Genomic DNA, 27,177 nt, shown 5'->3' with positions numbered 1-27,177 from the left:
TGTTTGATTAGTGTCAAAAGCTAAAGAACATGTGCCAAATTTTTTTGAGAATTGAAGGATTAACGTTAACATACATCTGAATATATGCAAATAATGGTAATTCCTTTAACAACTCAAGATGCTGTCATATTATAGAGGTCACTTGGATCCAGTGACATTATTGAGCTCCAAGTAAAATGGCCGAAATGTAATGGGATCATAACAAGCAGATTAGATGCACAGGACTTCTTCAGTAAGGAATACACATATTCTTGAATGGTATAATAAAAGAATCTGTGTAGGTGCCTAAGCTAAGAGTGCAGTTAAATTTGGTTTGAGCACTTGGAATAAGAAATTTGAGTAAAATCAGGAAAGGAGGGGATGGTTCTAGGGTAATCAGAATAAACAGACTGGCCAGAGGTGCCGACTGGCTAGTAGGAGAAAGGATCCAGACAGGGATCTTGACCAGGATCGACGAGATGGGAGCAGGTTAAAAAAGAGCTGATATTGGTATAGGCAAGGGCACAGGTGCTGGATTGTTTCAGAAGGAAAGGATATAAATCACACTGTAGTTACAGCCTACTTGACAGTAAATTGCATAGTTTCTCGTGTGTCAGAATACATCATTGAAAGGTTTTTGGCTCAAATATGACTTTTAAAGAGGGTATACAAAGTGCAACCAAAAAACATCACTATGGGGCAGGATATCCCAGCCTTTTAAGAGTCTAATCCATTAAGGATTAATTGATACTGACAAAAGATATGACTTCTTTGTTTCTGGAACTCTCTGAATTTAGTTTATGAGGTAGAAACACCACTTTGGTATTTATAGGGAACTTCTTTGTGGACTAAATAGGAGTTGAGCTCTTCACATGCCTGGGAGTATCTCCTGAGACAGTATATGCTTGTAAACACATCACTAGGATGAAGGTGAGAGATTTAGTTGGGCAGAGCTAGGAATTGAGTGAATACATTTATCTCAGAGAAGTATCATAATTTTAATATTAAATGGGAACACTTGAATTTGAATTCTGTAATAGTTGAGAATGCTTTCTATAGTAGTTATTTCAGTCCAGACATTTTACAGTTCATATCTGTAATCAGAAGTTTTTATTTTTCTTTTATTTATTCTTTATTTTACCATATTATATTTAAAAGTTAATAACTTTGTTTTACATATATGAAATTATATAAAAACACTGAGAATAGGAATGTTGTTCTTGATTAACTTTCTATACTTAAATTTGTATATTTACTAAGTTTATCAATCTAGATACCAGTTACCAGTCTGCTGGTAACAATAAGCTGACAGAAAAGCAAAGCCCAATGAAGAATTGAAACTATCCCTTGTGTATAATACCATAACCTTTAATGTTTTATAACAATGGAAACAGCAAATCTTTAGAGCTTTTTCTTCCATATGAGTTTAATGTTTAAGAAGTCTTTTTAATAACTGCATCTTTAAATACATCATTACTCTGAAAATCAATATTGTCCTATTTAAAAGACTAGCATATATTTCATTGTGTTCACTACATACTGGTTTTTAAGCTCAAAGCATTTTTAATGGGACTTTGGCATTTTGTAATTTTTATGCTAAAACTGAACTTCCTAAGTATGACCACTTGATCTAATGTTAAATTTTAAATTATTTAGAATAGGAATTTTCTCCCAATAAGAATAAAGCTTTTTTTTTTAAACTAATTTGCTCCATATCTGTTTACAGCACAAGTCCTTTAACTTCATTAATAATAAATTTTTTCTTAATGTAAGACTAGGCAGAAAATAAGTAGATATGTTCATATTTTGTTCCTAATAATCTTTGATTGAAACTTTGTTAAGCCATTTTGAAATATATTAAAAATAGTGCATTTGGTTAGTGACGTTTCAATATTATACTTGTATATCTTTTAAAGAAAGATTGCATTTTATAACATATTAGGTATTTTGTAAATCATCATTTTATATTCATAATATACAAATTTTAAATATGCATACTATGTTGGCTTCTAATTTATGGAAAATTATTTTACATTTTATGGAAATATTTTAAGGCACATAAAATATGTGTGTTTTGTTTAATAAAATGCAATAGACCTAAACACCTATATTTAAGAGATTTTTCCCCCAAAGTGTAGCAGTATGTGAAATAATTTGCCCTTATACTCTCAATCAGAGACATTCCTTATTTAACTGTTGACACTAGAAGAGATTATTCATGACCTAGAGACCACACTGTGGGCCTCTTTGCTTCCTCAGTTTTCTCATACTCAAATTTATATAAATTATCGAACGCCTTATTAATCTTTAAGAATCTACCCAGGAATGTTTTAAAATCATAGTCCTTCATGCACAAGAAGCCTAAATATTTTAAGTGTTATACAATTACATTTTTTAGAGAATAATAACGCTATGGTAAAGCAGAGATGTAAATGCAGGGTAAAACAAAGGTTTATCGAGTTATTTTCTTTGAATAAGATTTTAATGTTTACAGTTGCTGTAAACAAGCATTATCATAATCCCTGCTTGGAACAGGGATTGGAATAGGAGAAAGAGCATATGAGAAAGGTTAAGACTAGGCAGGGGGCCTGAGGAGTTACGGGCAGGTTGAAGACTAGTATTTCTCCAAAGTTTCATTAAACCTGAAGGTTATGATTTTCCCCATCCTCTCTATTCCCTTTTATTTGACTCTTTTACCTTTAATATCATTTTTTTTCCCAGGAAGCTCTTCTAACCTTTAAGATTCTGTAGGGCGTTTGAATCATCCAAGTACATAACACCCCATATTTATCCCTATCATACAAAGTACATCTGTAAATTGGCTTTTTACCAACTGTGATCTCTTTTAGGACAGGAACTATATCCTGCTAACCATTTATTCTTAGCACTTGGCACAGTAATCGATGTATTCTTGGTGTGTAATAAATGTTTGTGGAAAGAATGAACAATTAAAATATAGCTTGGGTGAATGGAATGAGTTGTATGCATTGGAATATGTTAGACATAAAAGATGATAGGAAAGGTAATTAATTCAGGGTTAGAATTGTTGGAGTAGAATTCCTTTCTCTTTTCCATACTCACATTTTAGGGAAAATGAAAGCATAATTAGTTAGGAATAGGGTTTCTGAATTCTGATCCTAGTTTTGTGAAAAGTTACCTTTGTGATGTTGGACAAATTTTCTGACTACGCTAGCATTCATTTCTGCATTCATATAAAGCAGAAACTTAACTCCATGATTGAAAAGGTTCTTTGAGTAACAAAGTCATATGACGGTGTGAAAAATTCTCTGACATCAATAATAGAGCTGAGAAATTAGCTGGGTACAAGGGGTTTCTATTGGATAGAGGATGAGTATTGCCTTGTTTTGTCATATTTCAGTAGCGTCAGAAGCAGAAAAAATTTGGGATCTTTGGTGGGGCTGATGGCGGACTCCAGGAGGGCTCATGCTAAGGAATACTTCCCAGAACTTCTGCTGCCAGTGTCCTTGTCCCTGCAGTGAGCCACAGCCACCGCCCCACCTCTGCAGGAGACCCTCCAAAACTAGCAGATTTGAAATTATTGTTCCTGGAGTTATTGCAATATATTTCTTCTTGAAAGTGATGACACACTGGATAGAATGTTGACCCAAATTAAGGATCCTAATTGCAAACTAAGAAAATACACTAGTGCATTTTGGGAGCTTTTGGACCATAAGGATTGAAATCAAAGGATATCAGATAAATCCTCAGCTGTAAGAATGCATGAACTCTATAATGCTCAAATGGGCTGATGTTTGGACTGTACACTGCTGTCATATAAAGAGGAAGGAGCGGACCTTCAAGATGGCGGAGGAGTAAGACATGGAGATTACGTTCCTCCCCACAAATGCATCAGAAATACATCTACATGTGGAACAACTCCTACACAACACCTACTGAAAACTGGCAGAAGACCTCAGACTTCCAAAAAGCAAGAAATTCGCCACATACCTGGCCGTGTGGTTGACAGTGTTTTGGGGCTCCAACCGGGTGTCAGACCTGTGCTTCAGAGGTGGGAGAGCCGAGTTCAGGACATTGGTCCACCAGAGACCTCCCAGCTCTATGTAATATCAAATGGCAAAAGCTCTCCCAGAGATCTCCATCTCAACTCTAAGACCCAGCTCCACTCAACAACCAGCAAGCTACAGTGCTGGACACCCTATGCCAAACAACTAACAAGACAGGAACACAACCACACCTATTAGCAGAGAGGATGCCTAAAATCATAATACGGTCACAGACACCCCAGAACACACCACCAGACGTGGTCCTGCCCACCAGAAAGACAAGATCCAGCCTCATCCACCAGAACACAGGCACTAGTCCCCTCAACCAGGAAGCCTACACAACCCAAGGAACCAACCTAAGCCACTGGGGGCAGACACCAAAATCAACAGGAACTGCTAACCTGCAGCCTGTGAAAAGGAGACCCCAAACACAGTAAGTTAAGCAAAATGAGAAGACAGAGAAACACACAGCAGATGAAGGAGCAAGGTAAAAACCTACCAGACAAAACAAATGAAGAGGAAATAGGCAGACTACCTGAAAAATAATTCAGAGTAATGATAGTAAAGATGATCCAAAATCTTGGAAATAGAATGGAGAAAATACAAGAAACGTTTAACAAGGGCCTAGAAGAACTAAAGAGCAAACAAACTGATGAACAGCACAAGAGATGAAATTAAAAATTCTCTAGAAGGAATCAATAGCAGAATAACTGAGGCAGAAGAACGGATAAGTGACCTGGAAGAGAAAATAGTGGAAGTAACTACTGCAGAGCAGAATAAAGTAAAAAGAATGAAAAGAATGGAGGACAGTCTCAGAGACCTCTGGGAAAACATTAAACGCACCAACATTCGAATTATAGGGGTCCCAGAAGAAGAAGAGAAAAAGAGAGGGACTGAGAAGATATTTGAAGAGATTATAGTTGAAAACTTCTCTAATATGGGGAAGGAAATAGTCAACTCCAGGAAGCACAGAGAGTCCCATACAGGATAAATCCAAGTAGGAACATGCCGAGACACATATTAAAATTAAATACAAAGAAAAAATACTAAAAGCAACCAGGAAAAAACAACAAATAAGATACAAGGGAATCCCCATAAGGTTAACCGCTGATCTTTCAGCAGAAACTCTGCAAGCCAGAAAGGATGGCAAGACATACTTAAAGTGATGAAAGGGAAAAACCTCGAACAAAGGTTACTCTACCCAGCAAGGATCTCATTCACATTCGATGGAGAAATTAAAACCTTTACAGACAAACAAAAGCTAAGAGAATTCAGCACCACTAAACCAGCTTTACAACAAATGCTAAAGGAACTTCTCTAGGCAGGAAACACAAGAGAAGGAAAAGACCTACAGTAACAAACCCAAAACAATTAAGAAAATGGTAATAGGAACAAACATATTGATAATTACCTGAAATGTAAATGGATTAAATGCTCCCACCAAAAGACATAGACTGGCTGAATGGATACAAAAACAAGACCCATATATATGCTGTCTACAAGAGACCCACTTCAGACCTAGGGACACATACAGACTGAAAGTGAGGGGATGGAAAAAGATATTCCATGCAAATGGAAATCAAAAGAAAGCTGGAGTAGCAATTCTCATATCAGACAAAATAGACTTTAAAATAAAGACTATTATAACAGACAAAGAAGGACACTACATAATGATGAAGGGATCAATCCAAGAAGAAAATATAACAATTTTAAGTATTTATGCACCCAACATAGGAGCACCTCAATACATAAGGCAAATGCTAACAGCCATAAAAGGGGAAATCGACAGTAACACAAGCATAGTAGGGGACTTTAACACCCCAGTTTCACCAATGGACAGATCATCCAAAATGAAAATAAGGAAACATAAGCTTTAAATGATACATTAAACAAGATGGACTTAATTGATATTTATAGGACACTCCATCCAAAAACAACAGAATACACTTTCTTCTCAAGTGCTCATGGAACATTCTCCAGGATAGATCATATCTTGGGTCACAAATCAAGCCTCGGTAAATTTAAGAAAATTGAAATCGTATCAAGTACATTTTCTGACCACAATGCTATGAGACTAGATATCAATTACAGGAAAAAAACTGTAAAAAAAAAAAAAAAAAAAAAAACACATGGAAGCTAAACAATACACTACTTAATAACCAAGAGATCACTGAAGAAATCAAAACGGAAATCAAAAAATACCTAGAGACAAATGACAATGAAAACACCATGACAAAAAACCTACGGGAAGCAGCAAAAGCAGTTCTAAGAGGGAAGTTTATAGCAATACAATCCTACCTCAAGAAACAAGAAACATCTCAAATAAATGACCTAACCTTACACTTAAAGCAATTAGAGAAAGAAGAACAAAAATACCCCAAAGTTAGCAGAACGAAAGAAATCATAAAGATCAAATCAGAAATAAATGAAAAAGAAATGAAGGAATCGATAGCAAAGATGAATAAAACTAAAAGCTCGTTCTTTGAGAACATAAACAAAATTGATAAACCATTAGCCAGACTCATCAAGAATAAAAGGGAGAAAACACAAATCAATAGAATTAGGACTGAAAAAGGAGAAGTAACAACTGACTCTGCAGAAATACAAAGGATCATGAGAGATTACTACAAGCAACTATATGCCAATAAAATGGACAACCTGGAAGAAATGGACAAATTCTTACAAAAGCACAACCTTCCGAGTCTGAACTGTGTTCACGCCGCCAACCACAGTCCTCTCCCTGCACTCTGACCGAAGCACGAGCCTCAGCTCCCAGCCCCACCCGCCCCAGCGGGTGAGCAGACAAGCCTCTCGGGCTGGTGAGTGCCGGTTGGCACTGATTCTCTGTGCGGGAATCTCTCTGCTTTGCCCTCCGCACCCCTGTTGCTGTGCTCTTCTCCGCGGCTTCGAAGCTTTGCCCCTCCGCCACCCACAGTCTCCGCCCGCGAAGGGGCTTCTAGTGTGTGGGAACCTTTCCTCCTTCACAGCTCCCTCCCACTGGTGCAGGTCCTGTCCCTATCCTTTTGTCTCTGTTTATTCTTTTTTCTTTTGCTCTACCCAGGTACGTGGGTAGTTTCTTGCCTTTTGGGAGGTCTGAGGTCTTCTGCCAGCGTTCAGTAGGTGTTCTGTAAGAGTTGTTCCATGTGTCGATGTATTTCTGGTGTATCTGTGGGGAGGAAGGTGATCTTTGCGTCTTACTCTTCCGCCATCTTCCCCTAGTCCTCCTCAGGTATTTCTTATGTGATGATTGTGCCCTATGCCTGGGGAAAAAATTGCTAAAATTTGTAGACATGCAATTAAATCTGAGATGCAGTTGGGAATTCAGGAGCAGTTTTATTATCATGAAAGTCAATTATATAGCTCCATTGCGACATTCATAGATGAGAGACTTAAGGGCATTTTCCTCTAATGATTGTGTTATGCAGCCTAGATACATTTTAAAAACTCAGAAATAAAAATTAGAGTGAAGAACAATATATCTACTTCTGTAAATATTGGGTTGGCCAAAGAGTTCTTTTGTTTTTTTTCCGTAAAGATGGCTCTAGTAGTGCTTAGTTGTCTTAAACTTCAATCGAAACAATTTTGTTAGATTGTATTGTGACAGCTGTCGTATCAGTGTGCATTTTTTCAAAAAAACTTATTGGGCTTCCCTCGTGGCGCAGTGGTTGAGAGTCCGCCTGCCGATGCAAGGGATACAGGTTCGTGCCCTGGTCCGGGAAGATCCCACATGCCGCGGAGCGGTTGGGCCCGTGAGCCATGGCCGCTGAGCCTGCGCGTCCAGAGCCTGTGCTCCACAATGGGAGAGGCCACAACAGTGAGAGGCCTGCGTACCGCAAAAAAAAAAAAAAAAAAAAAAAGAACTTATCAAAATTGGTGAATTTTTGTGTAGCCATTTTAATATTGAAGATGGAAGAAAAAAGCAACATTTTTGATGTATTATGCTTTATTATTTCAAGAAAGGTAAAAACGCAAAAAAAAAAAATTTGTGCAGTATACTGAGAAGGTGCTGATTGAACGTGTCAAAAGTGGTTTGCAAAGTTTCGTGCTGGAGATTTCTCACTGGACGATGCTCCACAGTCGGGTAGATCAGTTGAAGTTGATAGCGATCAAATTGAAACAATAATTGAGAACAATCATTGTTATACCACATGGGAGATAGCCGACATACTCAAAATATCCAAATCAAGCGTTGAAAATCATCTGCACCATCTTGGTTATGTTCATCGCTTTGATGTTTGGGTTCCACATAAGTTAAGCGAAAAAAACCTTCACCTATTTCCGCATGCGATTCTCTACTGAAACATAACAAAAACATTCCATTTTTAAAACAACTTGTGACGGGTGATGAAAAGTGGATACTGTACAATAATGTGGAATGGAAGAGATTGTGGGGCAAGTGAAATGAACCACCACCAACCATACCAAAAGCCGGTCTTCATCCAAAGAAGGTGATGTGTATATGGTGGGATTGGAAGGGTGTTCTCTATTATGAGCTCCTTCTGGAAAACCGAACGATTAATTCCAACAAGTACTGCTTCCAGTTAGACCAACTGAAAGCAGCACTCGATGAAAAGTGTCCGGAATTACTCAACAGAAAACGCATAATCTTCCATCAGGATAACGCAAAACTGTATGTTTCTTCCATGACCAGGCAAAAACTGTTACAGGTTGGCAGGGAAGTTCTGATTCATCCGCCATATTCACCAGACATTGTACCTTTGGATTTCCATTTATTTCGGTCTTTATAAAATTCTCTTAATGGAAAAAATTTTAATTCCCTGGAAGACTGTAAAAGGCAGCTGGAACAGTTCTTTGCTTAAAAAGATAAAAAGTTTTGGGAAGATAGAATTATGAAGTTGTCTGAAAAATGGCAGAAGGTAGTGGAACAAGATGGTGAATATGTTGTTCAATAAAGTTCTTGGTGAAAATGAAAAATGTGTCTTTTATTTTTACTTAAAAAGGAACTTTTTGGCCAACCCAGTAGAAAGTATCTTCTCAAGTTGTGTACAAAACTTCATTTTTGGGGCTTGCTTCAGTGAATGAAATTGCAGTATCTCCATCAACTAAATCTTCATGTCTAAAGAAGAGTTGTCTCTAATTGGCTATTATAGATAAAAGAAAACTTAAGAATTTGTGGCAGCATCACGCTTGATTATAACCTATTGAGGTTTAGCTGAACCAAAACATATCTTGCTCCTTCAGTGATTTAAATTACAAGTAAGCAACTATTTAGTATTAAAAATATTCAGTCTAGTATCTGTAGAAGGAATTAGCAAGAGGTAGTGCTGATCATTACTTTTTTCTGTAAAGTCAAAATAATAACCAAAAAGTTCTCAACACTACCCTTTTAAAAATTATAGAGTTATAATACAATTCTACAATTTTGGGATGTGTTTTAGCTTTTTTTGTGTATCTCAAATATTCATTCTATGCTAGCGATATACAGCTTCAGCCTTGGCTTGGGATTAATTGTGATTTTAACACAGCTCTCTAGCTGGTAGTCAAAGGGTTTATTTGTTCAGTTTTCAATATGTACATTTCTTTGCCAAAGGCTTAGGGCAATTTATGAAGGAAATTACATTGTAAGAAGTTAAAGGTTAAAGTTCCGCCTAACTTGGTCTTTTCTTCGACCTCTGGAAAAGAGTCTCCAATGGAAAGCCCCTCATCATGACCTGGATTTCTTGACTTCAAGTTGACATGGGTTTTCTAAGAAACCCTTTTATCAAACCCCTCTAAAACTCAGATCTTTTCCCACAGTGAGAGAGCGTGTTTCCTGGTTTCTTCCATCTTCCCCGTGTGCCAGCCTCCACTGTGGGTGACGTCTTTACAAGATACACCTTACTCTAATGTTCATTAGGTCTTAGTTTCGCAAGTATCTGGGAGGATTGGTAAGTGCTGTCAGTGGGCTCCTGTGCCACTCCTATGGGCCAGAGAAATACTTTTCTTTCAATTCAAGTTTCCTTGCAATATTCCTTCCCGTAGGAGCTGAAGCTTGTTGGTCTTTTACATAGTAAATACTGACCTATTCAATACTTACCTCTTTTCCAAGGACACACATTAATATTTTAAGAGATTATATGCTTTTAGTTCATATTTAGAAATAATATTTCCTACATTAACAATGTCTCTACCCTGCCCTTGGAGTATTTGGTTCCTCAGTATTGCTCTGAGGGGCTTGTAATTTCTTTTTTGTACTTTCCCATGACCCACAGGAATCATAAAAATGTACATTAGGCTTTAATGTCCACTTTTATTGAGACCTAGGGACAAACTCTCTATTCTATTCCACTCTTTGGTGTCAGAGCCTTCCTTTGATTTAAGGGAAATGGAAGACTGTGATTACCAATATGTCCTACAACTGACCCACAGATAAATAAAGACCTAAATAGGCACATTATTGTGCCCCATAACAGATAGACATGCATGAGAAGAAAGGTTGGAATTAAAATAACAACAACAATAATAATAATAATTCAGACTTCAGTTCTCAGTGCAGATAACTTCATCCTACCCCAGCTTCCAGAGGGTAAAATGACTGTTCTGAAAGGGTCCTCAGGGTGAGCTGAGGCTAGAGAATTCCTTTATGGAACTACAGAAATATAGAATTCTGGGGACTGTAACTACCCAGAAAGTGTTAAATTAACTACCCAGAATTATCCGATGACAAAAAAGCTAGAACTGGGCCTGCTGAGGAGGAGATGGGCTGTAGAAAGGAAGGTATTTTTTGGTCCAGTGGAGGGAACAAGCAACTGGGCAGAGCAGGAAGTCGTGCTATTGGAAACTCAGAAAGCTGGGTGTTCTGTCTTCTAACAAGGAATATTAATCATCTGTTTTTCCAGGAAGATCATGGTATGCAAGAATAAATGCGCTTATTTCCCAGTATGGTACAATGCTCATCAGTCATTCACTTACTCAATAACTTTTTATTGAGTTCTAGGTTTTAGAAATTGTAAAGCAGGGAAAGATCACTGTCATCATGGAGCTAACGTTCTGCAGGAGAAAGACAATAAAAAATAAATTGATTAATTAATAATAATAAAATATTAGTTTAAAATATAAGAAGTGCTATGAAGAGAAGGCAAGGAAGGGAGAAAGAGATAGCCTGGTGAGGAATAGGTATAAAGGTTTTAAAGAAGTTGGTTTCTGAGAAGGCCATACTTGAGATGATGGAATAGCTCTGTTAACATCTGGAAGAAGAGACTTCTGAGCAGAGGCAGCACCAGTCAAAGACCCTGAGGCAGATTATAGCTGGAATATTTCATAAACAGCAAAGAAGCTAGAGTGACTGGAAAGAAGTGAGCACAGAGGAGAGAGCAGGGGGAGAAGGTGTCAGAGGAATAATGGGGCACTAGAATCATGTACAGATTTGTGGGCCACTGTACAAACTTCGGCCCTTTCTTCTGAGTGATATGGGATTATCCTTGATGATTTGAGCAGAATAGTGGCGTTATCTGCTTTATCTTTTAAAGGAACCATTCTTACTGCAAAGAGGGGAAGAGTAGAAGCAGAGGACCATTTAGAAGGATGTTAGAACAAGACAGGCAATATATTATGGTGGCTTGGAACAAGGATATGTGGATTATATATAGAGAGGTAGACAGATTCAGAATATGTATTTAAGGAATAACCAACAATATTTACTAACAACTTGGATGTGGATTATTTGAGAAAGAGAGGAATCAAGAATGTATCCAGGTCTGTATGTTAAGCAACTGGGATGATGGAAATGCTATTTATTAAGTTGATTAATTGGAGAAAACTGCAAGAGAGGTTTGTTTGCAAGGAGTGAGCTGGGGAAAATTCATGGTTTTGAAAATGTTAAGTTTGGCATACCTAGCAGAAAGTGGAGAGGTCAAGTGGGACGGTTGGATATAGGTCTGGCTTTCATGAGAAATGTGTGAGTGCAGAAATTAATTTGGGAATCAACATCATGTATGAATTATAATAAAAATTTCTCTGGTGTTGAGGGAACTTCAGAGAGCAGGGCTAATTTTGGCATGCCTCCTTAATCAACATCTTAATTCATTAATATAATCCAGTGCTTGTATGAGCATATGTATTGACATGTGCTTATTATGAGGCAGTGTGTTTTACTGGTTAACAACAGAACCTGAAATGAATTGTCTGAGTTTTAATCCCCCAAAGGATGGCTTTTGTGGCATCCCACAAATTTTTATGTTTTTAATTTTCATTCAAGTCATAATACTTTTCAATTTCTATTTTGATTAATTATCTGATATACAGGTTGTTTAGAGGTGTGTCATTTATTTTCCAAATATTTTTGGGTTTTCCCATGACCTTTCAGTAATTAATTGATAATTTAATTGCATGATGATGAGGGACGACACTTTGTAAAGCTTGAATCCTTTCAGATTTATTGAGATTTGTTTTATGGATCAGAATAAGGTATATTTTCATAAATGTCTAATTTGAGAAAATGTACATTCTGCTGTTGTGTGGCATTTCCTCTGTATTTCAGTTTGATCAAGTTTATTTATTGTATTGTTCAAGTCTTCTATATTATCACTGATTTTTTGTCTCATATCTATTGTTTTTATTGAGAGAAAGGTATGGAAGTCTGCCCTTAATTGTTGATTTGTATTGATATATTGTTCCTTGAAGGTTTATCAGCTTTACTTCTTGTATTTGAAGTACTGTGATGTGTTGTGATAGTTAATTTTATGTGTAAACTTGACTAGACCACGGTACTCAGATATTTGGTCATACATTATTCTGTATGTTTCTGTGAAGGTAATTTTGGATGAGATTAACATTTAAATCAGTAGACTTTAAGTAAAGCAGATTGCCTCCCATAAAGTGAGTGGACCTTATCTAATCAGTGAAGACCTTAAGAAAAAGACTGACCTCCTCAAGGTAGAGGGGGTTCTACTAGCAGATTGCCTTCAAACTTGAAGTGCAACTCTTCCCTGGGTCTTCAGCATGCTGGCTTACCCTGCGGATTTGCACTTGCCAGCCTCCACAATCACTTGAGCTAGTTCTTTTGTTGGAGAACCCTTACTAGTACAGCTATGTAAACTTTTAGGATTTTTATGGTCTTTTGATGAATAGACCTTTCATCATTATAAAATGACATTTATTTACTTATATCCCCATTGGTATGCTTTGCTTTTAGCTCTGTTTTGTCTTTTATTATATAGAGATTCCAGCTTCCTTTTTTGCAGGTGTGGGGAGGGGAGGATTAGTATGATAAAAATATTTGTACATCCTTTTACTTTTAATTTATTTATGTCTTTATGTTTAAATTGGGTTTCTTGTGGTCTTAGTATTGGTTCTTGCTTTTTAATGTAATATGACAATTTCTGTTTTTTAATTAGGATGCTTAGATTATTAATTAACATTACTATTGTTAGGTTTAAGTTTATTCTACTATTTGTTTTGTATTTGTTCTTTGTTCCTCTTTTTCACTTATTCTCCCTTCTTTTGCATTAATATTTTTACCCTATTTTACCTTTGTTGTTGACTTATTCTCTATAAGCTTTTGTTGTATTTTTTTAGTGGATGCTTATTATTTAAGTACATGTTTAAATTCACAATCAATATTCAAGTGATATTTTACCACTTCATTTATACAGTCCATTTATTTCTCCTGATGTTCTATTTATCTATTTTAGGGGGTCATACATAACAGTATATTATTTTTGTCATATATTTTACATACACATATGTTATGAACCCCCCACTCTGTATTGCTATTATTTTTGTTTAAGCAGTCAATTAACTTTTCAATATATTTAAACAAAATAAAATTTATATATTTATCCATGTAATTAGTACTTTCCTTTATTTCTTTGAGCATCTCCATAGTTCCATCTGGAATTATTTTCTTTCTGAAAGGATTCCTTCAGAGCACTGTGAAAATGTCTTTACTCACATCCTTTTCAAAGATATTTTCACTGAGTAGTTGTCTAGGCTGATAGCTTTATTCTTTCAATACTTTAAAGGTGTTCTACTGTCCTTCACTAACATTTTGTTTTCAAACAAGAAATCTGCCATCATCTATATCTTTATTTTACCATAAGTAGCATGTCTTTTATTTTCTGGCTTCTTTTAAGATTTTCTCTTTCCACTGCTTTTGAGGAATTTGATTATGATGTGCCTTTGTGTAAGTTTTAATGTTTCTTTTGTTTTGATATTGTTGTATTTATTGGATGTGTTGATTTATATAGCTTTCCTCAAATTTGGAACATTTCAGTCATTATTTCTTCAAGTATTTTTTTCTTTCTCCCCCTTTTTGTCTCCTTCAAGGATTCCAGTTTCCTCATCTATTCACTGCTTGAAGTTATCCAGCTCACTGATGTTCTCTTCTTTTTTCTCTTAAAAAAAATTTCTCTGTTTCATTTTGCATAACCTATTGCTATGCTTTCAAATTCACTACTCTTTTAAACTCTAATGCTGATCTCCCATTCAGTGTATTTTTCATTTCAGACACTGTAGTTTTCTATTGTATATATTGATTTGGGTTTTTTTTTAATCTTCCATGTCTCTCTTCTTAAACTTATGAACATATGAAATACAGTTTTAATAATAACTGTTTTAGCATCCTCATCTGCAATTTCTAACATCCTTATCAATTATTTTTTATTTGTAATTAATTTATATATTTTCCCCTGATAATTATGGGTCATTTTTTCTTGCTTCTTTTCATGCCTGGTAATTTTTTATTGGATCCCAGACATTATTAATTTTACCTTTTTATATGGATATTTTTGTTTTCCTATAAACATTCTTGTACTTGTTCTAGGATGAAGATAAGTTACTTGAAAATGGTTTGATCTTTTGAGTCTTGCTTTTAAAATTTCCTAGAAGGAGGCAGAACCATATTTATTCTAGGGCTAACTATTCCCCATTACTAAGCAAGAGTCTTCTGCATACTCTGAGTAATTTCCTTTGAATTATGAAATTTACCAGTGAGAATAATACTATGCCTGGCCATCTTCTCCTACTGTGTACTGTTCCTTCTAATCCTGTGGGTGGCTTTTTACCAATCTCTCATAGTTTCCTTATGCATATGTTATATTCAGTACTCAATTGAATTCTCAAGGGAAATACTCTGCAGATCTTCAGCATTCTCCCTCTTTCCAACTTCTTCCTCTCTGGTACTTTGTTTTTGGAATTCTATCTGCCTCAGTTACCCTGTAATCTCAGCAACATCTCCTCAACTTGAGTCTGCGTTTCTCTGCCTGCGTTCCTTCACCTTTGTTTTACCATGTCTCGAGACAGTAAACTAGAGCAATTATAAGTATTATCTCATTGTTTCTTGTCATTCAAGCACCACTGTCTTTTTTGTGTTATGTCAAGGATTTGAAAAACAATGTTTCATATATTTTGCCAGGTTATTTGATTGTTTATGGTAGGAGGGCAAAGGTAATCTCTGTTACTCCATCTTGGCTGGAAATAAATGTCTCTGTACGTACTACAGTGATTGCAGCTGCAGCCTCACAATAGCACAACCAGCCATAACCTTTAATTAAAAAAAAAAATTTGAAAACCACTGATTTAAAAATAGATAAAGAGAAAAAATATGTATCTCATTGTTGACATTGATATGATCTGAAAATCATTATAGTTAAAAAGAGAATGTATTTGGAAAGTTTAAAAAATTTAGGCAAATAAAGAGTTCTCTTATAAGAAAGTTTTTGTTTAGGGTGACTTAATTTAATAGGATTTTCCCCCAGTATCTAATTTATATTCTTTTGTGCAATGGTAGCTTTTTGAAAAAGAAAGAAGAGACATAGCTTTGGAGCATGTGACATTGTAAGATAGGTCAAGTTTAAGGGACCCTCAATAAGAAATCTAATAGCTGATAGTAGGAGGAAATTGGTTTCTTGGGGAATGACTTAGGGTGTGGGAGAAATGAAGAGAAGAGTAAAAAGCATCAACATCAAAACCCTTAAAGTTTAAATTTTTGCTGTGATTTAGTTACTTTCTCATCTATTATATTAATACTTATTGGATAGAGGAACAGAAGACGGCATGTCAGAGCTGGGTACAGGCCTATCTGTGTATAGCAACTGCATAGTCTTGTTTTTCAATCTGTTGCTTCTCCAACTTTTATTCCTATGAAAAACTCATGACTATTTTGTGGATAGCAAGAAGAAAAGTCTACATCCAAATGACAAAACTTCTTGTTGTAGAAAGTGGTTCTAATTATTATCTAATTTTTGTATCAAGGTCTTCGGTGTTCTACTCAGAATAAGATCCAACTAATTAATATGTACTTGACTTTTGTTGTTTCCTCTTAAAAATTGTTAGGTGGTGCCTTGAAAATGGGAATCTTGAACTTTGGAGACTGCATTGGTATACTATTGATTGTCAGAGGACTAGAAACTGAAAAAAAATTATATTCCAAGAACTAGAATATACAAGTTATATCTCTGTGACTCATCCTCTGAAAAATAGAACTAATAATTTCCTATTCTTATATAACCATTAAGCAAGGTAGAAATGTTACATATCATGGAAAAATGTTCTTTCTCATCTAAAAGATATGTTATGTTCCCCAAATCTGTTATTTTGTCCAATGGTCTAGTCTCTGGATTAATTATATCTAGTATAGTTTAATTTTGATGCATTGACTGGTTGGTTTGAGGTCATCCATACTTTCCCATTTATCTAAGGCAGCGATATAACCTTTTCTGAAGTCTGACATTTATACTACATGTTTATAAAATGCTTTTAATTCTGACTCTTGAACGTTGTACCTGGTAAGAATATGGTCAGAAAAGAAAGCAGCAAAAAACTATGTAAGGGGAAAAAGTTTGAGAAACATTTTTAGACCTCATTCACCTCCATTAAGACTGATAAATTTAAACTGGCTCATTGAAGCAGCAAATACATTTCATCTTTTCACCAAGCATAACCTTCACTGAATCATATCAGTATTTCCTTCCCATCTCTGAGATCTGTTTCCTCTACAGTGGATTCTTGATGACTCCAAAACACTTGAGGTGTATTTCTGGTTCCTTCCAATAATGAGAATGTTAAGTGTTAATTTGACAACCCACATTTTGCCTCTGACTTTAGTATAACTATCAAAATATGTCAAGGAGGAAGGAAAACAAGCTGATAAGATTTAAGTACATCTCTATTGCATGATGATGTTTAATATTAATAAAATGGAAGACAAGCAGTGTTTTTGTACTCTGTTTAAAAAGAGAAAATATGTAGTTCTCAGTTTTTATTGATTCCTTCACACATAAAAATGAGACCATACACCATACTAGTATGACCAGATAAGATTATCCTAACAATGTATCTTATGGTGAATGCCTGTGTTTGCTCTAGGGTGCTGAGGTCTGAGTAACTGAGGTCAGACATGTAGGCACTGCATGCCTATGTGACTACCCCCAGTTAAAATGAAAATAATATAAAATTGTAAAAATAAAACAAAATGCTGGATTCAAGACTCAGATGAGCTTTCCTTGTTGGCAGCACTTTGAATGTGTTATCACACATTGTTGTTTGGAGAATTAACCACTTCCCCATGTGACTCCACTAGAGAGGATACTTGTTTCTCCTGGACTTGTCCTCATTCTCCTTTTTTCCTTTGCTGATTCTAATTTCTGTCCTTTGCTGTAGTAAATCATAACTGTGAGTGTAACATCTGAGTCCTGTGAGTCCTTCTAGTGATTCTTTGAGCCTGAGGGTCGTCTTGGGATTCCTGGTGCAAACTCATACTATAAGACTACAGAAAGTTGTGTTGGGTTCTCTGCCTTTTAGTATCAGTTTTCCACTTGACTTCTCACTCTCTTGACCCCGTCCTACTTATGAATCTGCACATTCCATAAGGTTAAAGTGATGTTGACAGGCTTAATTTCATTACTCTTTTTTCCTTGAAGTTTGGCCTCTTAATTTCATTTTCCTTTGTACCTTGAACTTTATTATTTTTTTATCCCAAATTCTGTGAGACTATTAAAATTCTGCTTAGCTTATGTGCTATTTAGTTGTTGCTTTTTACTCGTTGCTTTTTACTCACCTTCTTTGTCTATACTGATTATAAATTGACAAATGTATTGATATTGTAGAGCAAAGCAGTGCAGGATACCATGCTAATCACAAGCCATTTCTCTCTTCCCTCAGATAATATCCTGTTGTTCTCTGATGACATTTAGTTATTTTTGATGGAAGCATTTATGTCAAAGACCAGTTGTGTTTTATATCAAAGCCTGAAATATGAAATCATGAATTAAGATGGAATGCATTTTGTTTATACTTTGGAAAGACAGTAGAGTGACTGTTATGTACCAGACAGTGTGCACAGTGCTGTAGTATGATTTTTCATAGTCAATTTAGAGGAAATTGGTAAATTTACATGACCTGAATTTAAAAATGGGTACCTTAACTCCCAATTTTTATGCCATTATGAGCAAACTCTATATATCAACACCTTCTAAGCTTCTAAAATAAACGGTAAAATGCTTCTAAAGATGATAAAATTAAGTTTAAAGACAGGTGAGGCAAGTTTCTGTGAAAATTAATCTTATGTCAAAAGAATTCTTGGGGAGAAAAAAGGGAAAACACTGCTGCTGTGACCCTTCCAGGCCAGTAATATATACAGAGGGTCATAATTTTGGAAATAACTTGTGAAGAGAGTCATGATTATCAGGTGTTTTTAATAACTATTTTTTTAAAGAAAAATATTGGTGATTTTGCATATTTTCCTTCTGAGATGAATTTTCTTTCCTGCTAATTTTGAAGCCCCACTGGTTCCTTTAAGTCTTTCAGACAGGTCATAGCATAGACTGGCTGTTGATAAAAGAGCAATTTGTCTTTTAAACTTAATACACTTAACAGCTCTTTTGCTGCCACTATCTATTGATTGTAGCCTGAAGGGTTTGCCTTTTCAAAAGTCTTAAAACCGTTGCTTTGTGTTGTTAACAAGGCTAAATTCCACTCTATCTTTTTGCATAACTCTCACTGCCATTCACTACTAAAAAGTTGCATTTTTTTCTTCTTGTTATTGTACCTCACAGTTGTTAGGGAATTACACATTTAGAGAAATTTGAGTTTTCTTAGTAGATTGTTATTGCAATAGGTGTTATTTTTTCCAAAATTAGTTTCAGATTAAGTTGGATTTGGAAAGGACCATTTTGGTGTTAACATATATTTTAAGGAAAGGCATGAGACCCTTCTTTTTTTAAAAATATATATATTTTTTGGCCGGGCTGTGTGGCATGTGGGATCTTAGTTCCTCCGACCAGAGATCAAACATGCACCCCCTGGAGTGGAGGCGTGGAGTCTTAACCACTGGACTGCCAGGGAGGTCCCAGACATGAGACCTTTTGATCTGCAAGTGAGTCAGGTATAAGTTAGGCAATGCTGTGGTGATGAACAACCCCAGATCTTAGGGATTTAGAGTAACAAAGGTTTATTTCTTGCCCACATAGCATATCCATCATGGACTACCTGGGAGCTGTGCTCCATGTTCTTCTCAATCCGGGACACAGGGTGGAATAATAATTATCATCTGAAACATTTCAAGTTGTGTTGGTGCCAAGTATAACGTAGTATAGATGCACTGGCTCTTAAGGCTTCTTTCTGGTTGTGACACAAGACACTACTATTCATGTTTTTACTGGCCAAAGAGAGTTGCATGACTGTGTCAAAATTCAGGTGAACAAAGAAAGTTTAATTCTGTTATGTGCCCAGAAGGAGAAAACCCAGATATTTGTAATTAGTCCTAATGAGCAGCACAGAAATCATGCATACATTTTGGTATGCATATTTTAAGAAAATGTCCTTTTTGAGGAATTTGTGACTCTATTCTGGGTTCTTCATATTCTCTGATTTTATTGAAGAATTATTTAGATTTATCTAAAGAAGATTATCATATACATAGACTGTAATAAACTTTTCTTGATAAATCAGCATCTGTTAAATGTTCTGACAGCTGTATCTGTCCAATCTGGATGCCATTGTCTTATTACAGTTACCCATTTGGTTAATCTGGTTTTGATAACAATACTAACTCTTGAAGGAATTCTTTAACTTGGAACTTTAATGACCACAAAGGATTAATTGAGCATCATTAAACACAGAGTCGATCATGAGAACCGTACATAGTTTACTGAACCAGTTAATTTGATATAGGCTTCGAACTGCAGTTGATAACTTGAACAACATGGTTTTGAACTGCACGGCTCCACTTATAAGTAGATTTTGTTTTCAATAAATGTATACTACAGTACTACCGAATCTGTGGTTGATTGAATCCACAGAGGTGGAGCCATGAATATTGAGGGCCAACTGTAAACTTATATGCAGATATTCGACTGTGCAGGGATCGGTGCCCCTAACCCTCATATTGTTCAAAGGTCAGCTGTAGGGCAAATATGCAGACTAGTCTTGTTTAAAACTTCAAATCTTGTAAATCCTAGCTTGCAAATTCATGAATCTCTTCTGATTGCAAACACTTTAATACTTAGTTGTGTAGTTCTTCTCTGGATATTTTGCTATTATCTATTTTCTCTGAGATTGATGCTGTTTTCCTATTGAAAAAAGGTTTTGATCTAGTTCAGTGGTTCTCAAATTTGGTTCAACATTAGAATATCCTAGGGAAGTTACTAAACCCTTTTCCTGAGCTTTTAGCTCAGGAAATTCCAAGTGAGTAGATTTTGGATGGAACCTGGAATGTGTACTACTCAGGAGATGCTGGTGTAATGATATCTTTAACTAAGTATGTCAAATATTATTGGAGATGTATACTAACTAATTATTGAATAGCTTCTGTTGTAAATGGAGAAACTAAAGCTCAGGCAGGCAGCAAACACACAGAAATAGGAACTTTAGAGTGAGAGGTTATCCCAAGCTAGTTATTACTAATAATGTAATGTTGGACAAATTAAAGGATCTTAACAGGTGCTTGAAAGAGGTAAATAATATAATGTATGTAATACATATTTCTTTGTACCCAGTAAGCTTTTAAACAATTATTGGCTTATGTTGTAATTGTTCTTATGAGCTGTTACTGTTTTTGCAATTTTTATTTTTATTTAAAAAAATTTTATGTACGTTTCAGGAGTACAGAATTATGATTCAACATCTGTCTACACTACAGAGTGATCACTACCACAAGTGTGGTTGCCATACATTGTCTCCTTCACCCATTTCGCCCACCCCAACTCCCTTCCCCTCTGGTAACCACTAATCTGTTCTCTGTGTCTATCAGTTTGTTTTTTGTTTATTTTGTTTGTTCATTTGTTTTGTTTTTAGATTCCACATATAGGTGAAATCATATGGTATTTTTCTTTCTCTGTCTGATTTATTTCACTTAGCATAATACTTTCAAAGTCCATCCATGTTGTTGCAAATAGCAGGGTTTCATTCTTTTTTATGGTTGAGTAGTATTCCGTTAGAACCATTGTTCTTCTTGCCTTGCCCTAAGTCTTCCATGTTCTCTTTTCTATATCCTCTCTTACCACTGTCCACTTTTAACACAGTGCTCTGGGCACATTGTTTTTGCTGTTTCTTTAACACTCCAAGTAAAAGTTCTTCTTTGGGTCTCTGCCATTATTTTCCTTTTGCTTGCAATCTCATTCCCAAAATTGCTGAATTCTGCTTCCCCACTTTCTTCAAGAATCTACTGAAATATAAGGATTTTTGCTGCTATTTTCTTGACCATCTGATTTTAAATAGCAACATTCAATTCTTTTTTCTCCTGTCTCTATCTCTGCTTTATTTTTCTCCATAGCATGTCTCATTGCTTGAAAGAGTTATTTGTTTGCTTGTTTATTTATTTGTTTACGCTTGTTTCTCCTATAAGAAAAATACCCCATGAAGCAGGAACTTATATTGGTTCTATCCCCAGTTTGTTTTTTTTTCCTTGAAAGAGCTAGGTATAATTTGATGTTTAATAAAAAGTTCTTGACTATAGGAATAAGTGGATGAGTGAACAAATAATAACACTTCAAAGTGTATGAGAAAAATAGAGAAAAACAAAATAATAAGACTTTAAATTTGTTTTCTCATCTTTTGATAGATCAAACAGACTAAAAGATAGAGATAGTGGGATTTTGAATAATATTAATAAAAAATTATTCATGTTTTCTAACAATAAAACTGATACCAAACATTCAATGTAAAAAAAGTCTAGAAAAAAAATGTCGAATTAAAAACTTACAACTGCTTGGAAAGTAAAAGCAAAAACAAAAACAAACTTCCTTCCTCCATAATTCTTAGCCAGTGTGTCATAAATAATGATAAAATATCTGATTTCAGACTCTTTAAATAAAACTGTAAGCAAACAAATACAAACTGTACATTATGTACATTATCACAATTACCCAATCTGGCCCAGACAATTTACTTCATAAATTCAGCCTGATAAAAAATTCACTTGCATAAGTATTGAAATCTATTGATCACACAGAGATACACTAGCTTCTAAACAACAAAGAAGTCTTGAAATAGAATACATTTAAATAGGCATATGTTGGAAAAGTTTTAAAATATGTATTTTTATATGTGTTCCTATAAAATATTTATAAATCTTCACTCATGTATCCAAATGTGTTTTCTTATTACATCTCATATTTACTATTTCAATAAAAAGCTGTTTCTCTGAGGCTAGTAATGAAACCAAGTTAATGTCTTCATGTGCATCTTTTATCCTCTTTTCATGTTACGAATATCCTCCTGTTGTTGAGAGAAGTACCCACCCGTGGTTATGAAGAGCCATGACTCTCATTTTCATTTTCAAACTGGTCAACACTGTAAGTGAAAATCCCATCACTGGAGACAATGTATAAAGCAATAAACTCCTCCTGTCTCATAAACAGTGAGCCTTGAAAGCAGAGCACTTATGACAGCATGGGTATTTACTACTGAATGACATCTACCACTCTGGGAATATTGTGGAAGTGAATAGAGAGCAAGATTATCATGCCAAAGATATGAAGATCTTAAAATTTTTATTTTGTTTGCAGAATTTGAAGAAATTGATTTTAAGGAAATAGAATTAGTAAGCAAGGAAGTGTATTATTGCATACAAGGACTGTGTGAGCTGTCTATTTACTGAATTTATCTAATGCAGGCCTGTGGGGAAAGCAAGATGAATAGATCACTCAGCAGCGATGCCATTGGTTTAGGAACATTCTCTACTGCCTAGAAAATATCAAATATGAGGGAAGAAGTAAATAGGTATGTACAGTGCACACAAAAGAGTGAATCAGACTGTTCATGAAAAAATACATGTTCTATATTTGTCAATTATATCTCAATTTAAAAAATGAAAAAAAAAGCAAGACTTTAGCTGGAATGCAAACTAAATGAAAAATTGCTGATTCTTTGTTCATTAAATAATTGTGTGCCTGTTGTAAGCAAGAGGCAGGATGAAGTAAAAGACAAAAATCCAAAAAGTAATCAGTTTCAATTTTTATTAGCACCATGCTCTACCCAACTGAGCTAACCGGCCAGTTGACTTAAATTTTAGATAAAATGATCTGATTTTTACCATACATCAGTAATCCTGCCCAAATGTCTTCTTCAAATCCTCTTCTAATGTTAAAACATCAGTGGATCTACAAAGTCTCTTTCTTCTTTTTGCTTTTTTAAATATTAGCTGGCTTGCTAATGTCACTTTAGCAAATGAAAATTTTTGGTGGTAGCTAGACTTAGAATGTAGGATCCTATTAAATAACATAAAAGGTCTGTTGAAACTCAATGACTGGCAACTGCTAACTATCAAGATAAAAACACTACCCATGATAATCTGAAGAGCTATTAAGAGAAAAGGAGGGGACTTCCCTGGTAGCACAGTGGTTAAGAATCTGCCTGCCAATTCAGGGTTTGAGCCCTGGTCTGGGAAGATCCCACATGCCGTGGAGCAACTAAGCCCTGTGCCACAACTACTGAGCCTGTGCTCTGGAGGCCGCGAGCCACAACTACTGAGCCTGTGTGCCGCAACTACTGCAGCCCACGTGCCTAGAGCCTGTGCTCTGCAACAAGAGAAGCCACCACAACAAAGGGTAGCCCCTGCTCACTGCAACTAGAGAAAGCCCGCGCACAGCAACAAAGACCCAACACAGCCAAACAATAAATAAATTTATTTTTTTAAAAAAGGAAGGAGCTGGAATCTTGTAAACTTGTAGGAATGTAAACTGATTTCCCTGTCACTTCTGGTGCAGTCAGACAGGGGCTTTTACTTGAGTGGTGCACCAGTACTGCAGGGCAGACAGAAGAGCCCCAGGATAGTTACAGATTACTCCTAATGGCTCTCCTTTCACAAGTGTCACCTGCCTTCCCTCAAGTTTGGGCTGGTTGGGGTCTAACTGAGGTACTGCACCAAAAATACCCCAGTGGCTTAAGAAAAGACCTGAAATAAGTACAAACAACAACTAATACAATTTAGGTCTAAAATCTCAAATATATTTCCCCTTCCTTTTCATCTTTATCTGGTTTAGACTCACTCTGAAAAAAGAAAGGACATTGTTAGAAATGGTAATCTACAACTGGACTTTAATTCACTTTCCCACATGGTTGTGAAATCATATGTGTATGTTTTATATAAGAAATAAATCTTGACCCTGACAAACCAAATCACCGAACATACAGAAAAGCACAAAGTATAGACTTCTTTATTCTTTTATTTACATATTTAATTTTCAGCACTGAATTTTTCTGTTGCTAATTGCAACTCCTCTTGTTCCTGTATTTCTGAGGGAAAAGAGTTACAAATCAGAAAAGTTGGAAACAAAGAAGACCTGAGCTTCTTTACGTTCATAGGTGATGATAATTTCTAGAGAAATATTTTTCCTTCAACCATTTCTTTTATGCAAAGGTCCAGTGTAGCATTGATACCTTGCCAGCCTGGCATGTAATTATTCTTTGTCTCCCTTGCAATCTCAAATTAGAAGTTTCACTTATTCTGCCCGCTCAACAGTTCATAGATAATGTAATTATGTGATTGAATTTCTTTCATATCATGCAAGGAGATAAATGATGTACAAATGTCATCTTTTATTAATTTATGCACCATTTGCCATGGAGTTGACTCAAACACAATTACTGCTGTTTCATTTCATTTAAAAGAGTCATAACGCTTTAGAATCTTGTAGAATTGGTGGTCTTCTAGGGAACAAAATCTAATGTATATTTTTGAAATTCAACACTATAAAATTTATAAACCAAATCATAATTAACACAATTCCCTCTCAAAGTGATCTCATTTTCTTTAAAAATAATCTTCCTTCTATTCCACATAGAGAAAATGAAGAATCTGTTTTTATAGCACTTTGTTGATTCCATATAATGTCTGATAGATATAATAGTGCATTGGCATATTATAAATGGGAAATGCTCATAAGTGCTATTCACATAATCATAACTTTTCTTTGGTAAAACTTTTTTGGTAATAACAATATTTAAAAAATTTTTAGAAAAAGTGAAGAATTTGATTTAAAATGTCATAAAATGATTTAATTTTGACAATAAGATGTGCACAGATAATATATTCACATCTTTGCCAATATCTTATTTTGACATTGAGACAATATCTTATTTTCAATCATCAAATTTTAAAAGTCAAAATATATTGATTTACATTCCATTGGGAAATATAAAAATGAAAACACATGAATTATCTTAAATCAAGGCACACGACTTCTAGCTTCTGTATCTTTCCTTTTACCAAGGTCATCTGTCTTCATAAATGTTCCTTAGAGCTATAATTAACAATATTGTTTTCTTTGTTTCTAGGCAAGAGCTTTATAAAGGAGCTTTCTAACCTAGGCAAATTGGAAACATTTACAATAGTTGTTTTAATTATCTTTAAAATACATTTAGATATATTGTTTATGAATTCCTTCACAACTGTTTAGTTAATATTGACCTCTTTTCTTAACTTTTACCATATTTATAAATGTTTCTCAGGAAATTTAGTAGTTGATTATATGCTTTATTATATTATTGCTAGTCACTATTTTTGGTTTTAAGATCCATCAGATTTGGGGCTGCTAACTTTCATTGAATATTGTCTGAAGTGGGAGTCAACAAATTTTCTGTGAAAGTCAGATAATAAATGTCTTGGGGGTCAGATAGTTCTCTTGTGCAGCTATTCAACTCCTATATTGCATGTGAAAGCAGTCAAAGACAAGTAAGTGAATGCACATGGTTGTGTTCCAACCTTCCAGATCCTTGGTCTAAAGAAAAGTCTAGTAATACTCACAGTGGCTAGATAGGCAGCATGAATGCAGCAAGCCACGTGCATTTCTTTCACCTGAAGCCTCTTGTTTTGGGTACTAATGAGTTGGGACTTCTGTAAGAAGAATATGTGCTCTGCTGTTTTTCCTAAACATATCTCTACTTTATTTTCTGCTACCTGAGAGTTGGGCAGAAGAAGCATTTAATTATTTTCTATTTGACTCTACTATAAAAATAAATATAACATCACAATCAACACTATGCTTTGGTGTAGATAGAAAAGCAGGGAGTAGTAGAGACTGTGGTAATGTGGATCATGGCATGCAGGAAAGAGGCTCAGTATTGCCAGATAGTCAAATTATTTAAATTATGAAAAAAATTTACATTGGAATTTTCCCAAATTTTAAGTGCTTGCAAATAATTTTTTAAATTATGTAGGCCAAGAAGGTGTGGTTCATACAGAACATGTCAGCAAGCTAAGACTGACCAACTACTTAAAACATTCAATTGATAGCATACAGCACAAAAGGTGTTTGAGGAATAAACGCCAGTTTACTGGACTTTCATCTGATGTTGGGTGTCATGTTATTTAGAGGGCTGAAAATATAAAATGTATTAAATTATAAAGGTTAGAAATATTAAACGTCTTATTTTCTCTTATAAACATAAAATGGTCACCATTTTATGTTTATGGTCATTAGCCATAAAGATATGTCTAAAGAATTTCATTGATTAGAACATTTTTTTTTTTTTTTGCGGTACGCGGGCCTCTCACTGTTGTGGCCTCTCCCGTTGCGGAGCACAGGCTCCGGACACGCAGGCTCAGTGGCCATGGCTCACGGGCCCAGCCGCTCCACGGCATGTGGGATCTTCCCGGACCGGGGCACAAACCCGTGTCCCCTGCATCGGCAGGCGGACTCTCAACCACTGCGCCACCAGGGAAGCCCTGATTAGAACATATTTTATTTAATTAGTGTCACTAGAGCAAGTCCTTGCATTAGTAGCTACTTTGCCT

This window comes from Orcinus orca, chromosome 14 (genome assembly GCF_937001465.1).
Source record: "Orcinus orca chromosome 14, mOrcOrc1.1, whole genome shotgun sequence".
Taxonomy (NCBI): Eukaryota; Metazoa; Chordata; class Mammalia; order Artiodactyla; family Delphinidae; genus Orcinus; species Orcinus orca.
The sequence above is the reverse complement of the archived record's forward strand: the minus strand, read 5'-3'. Positions refer to the sequence as shown.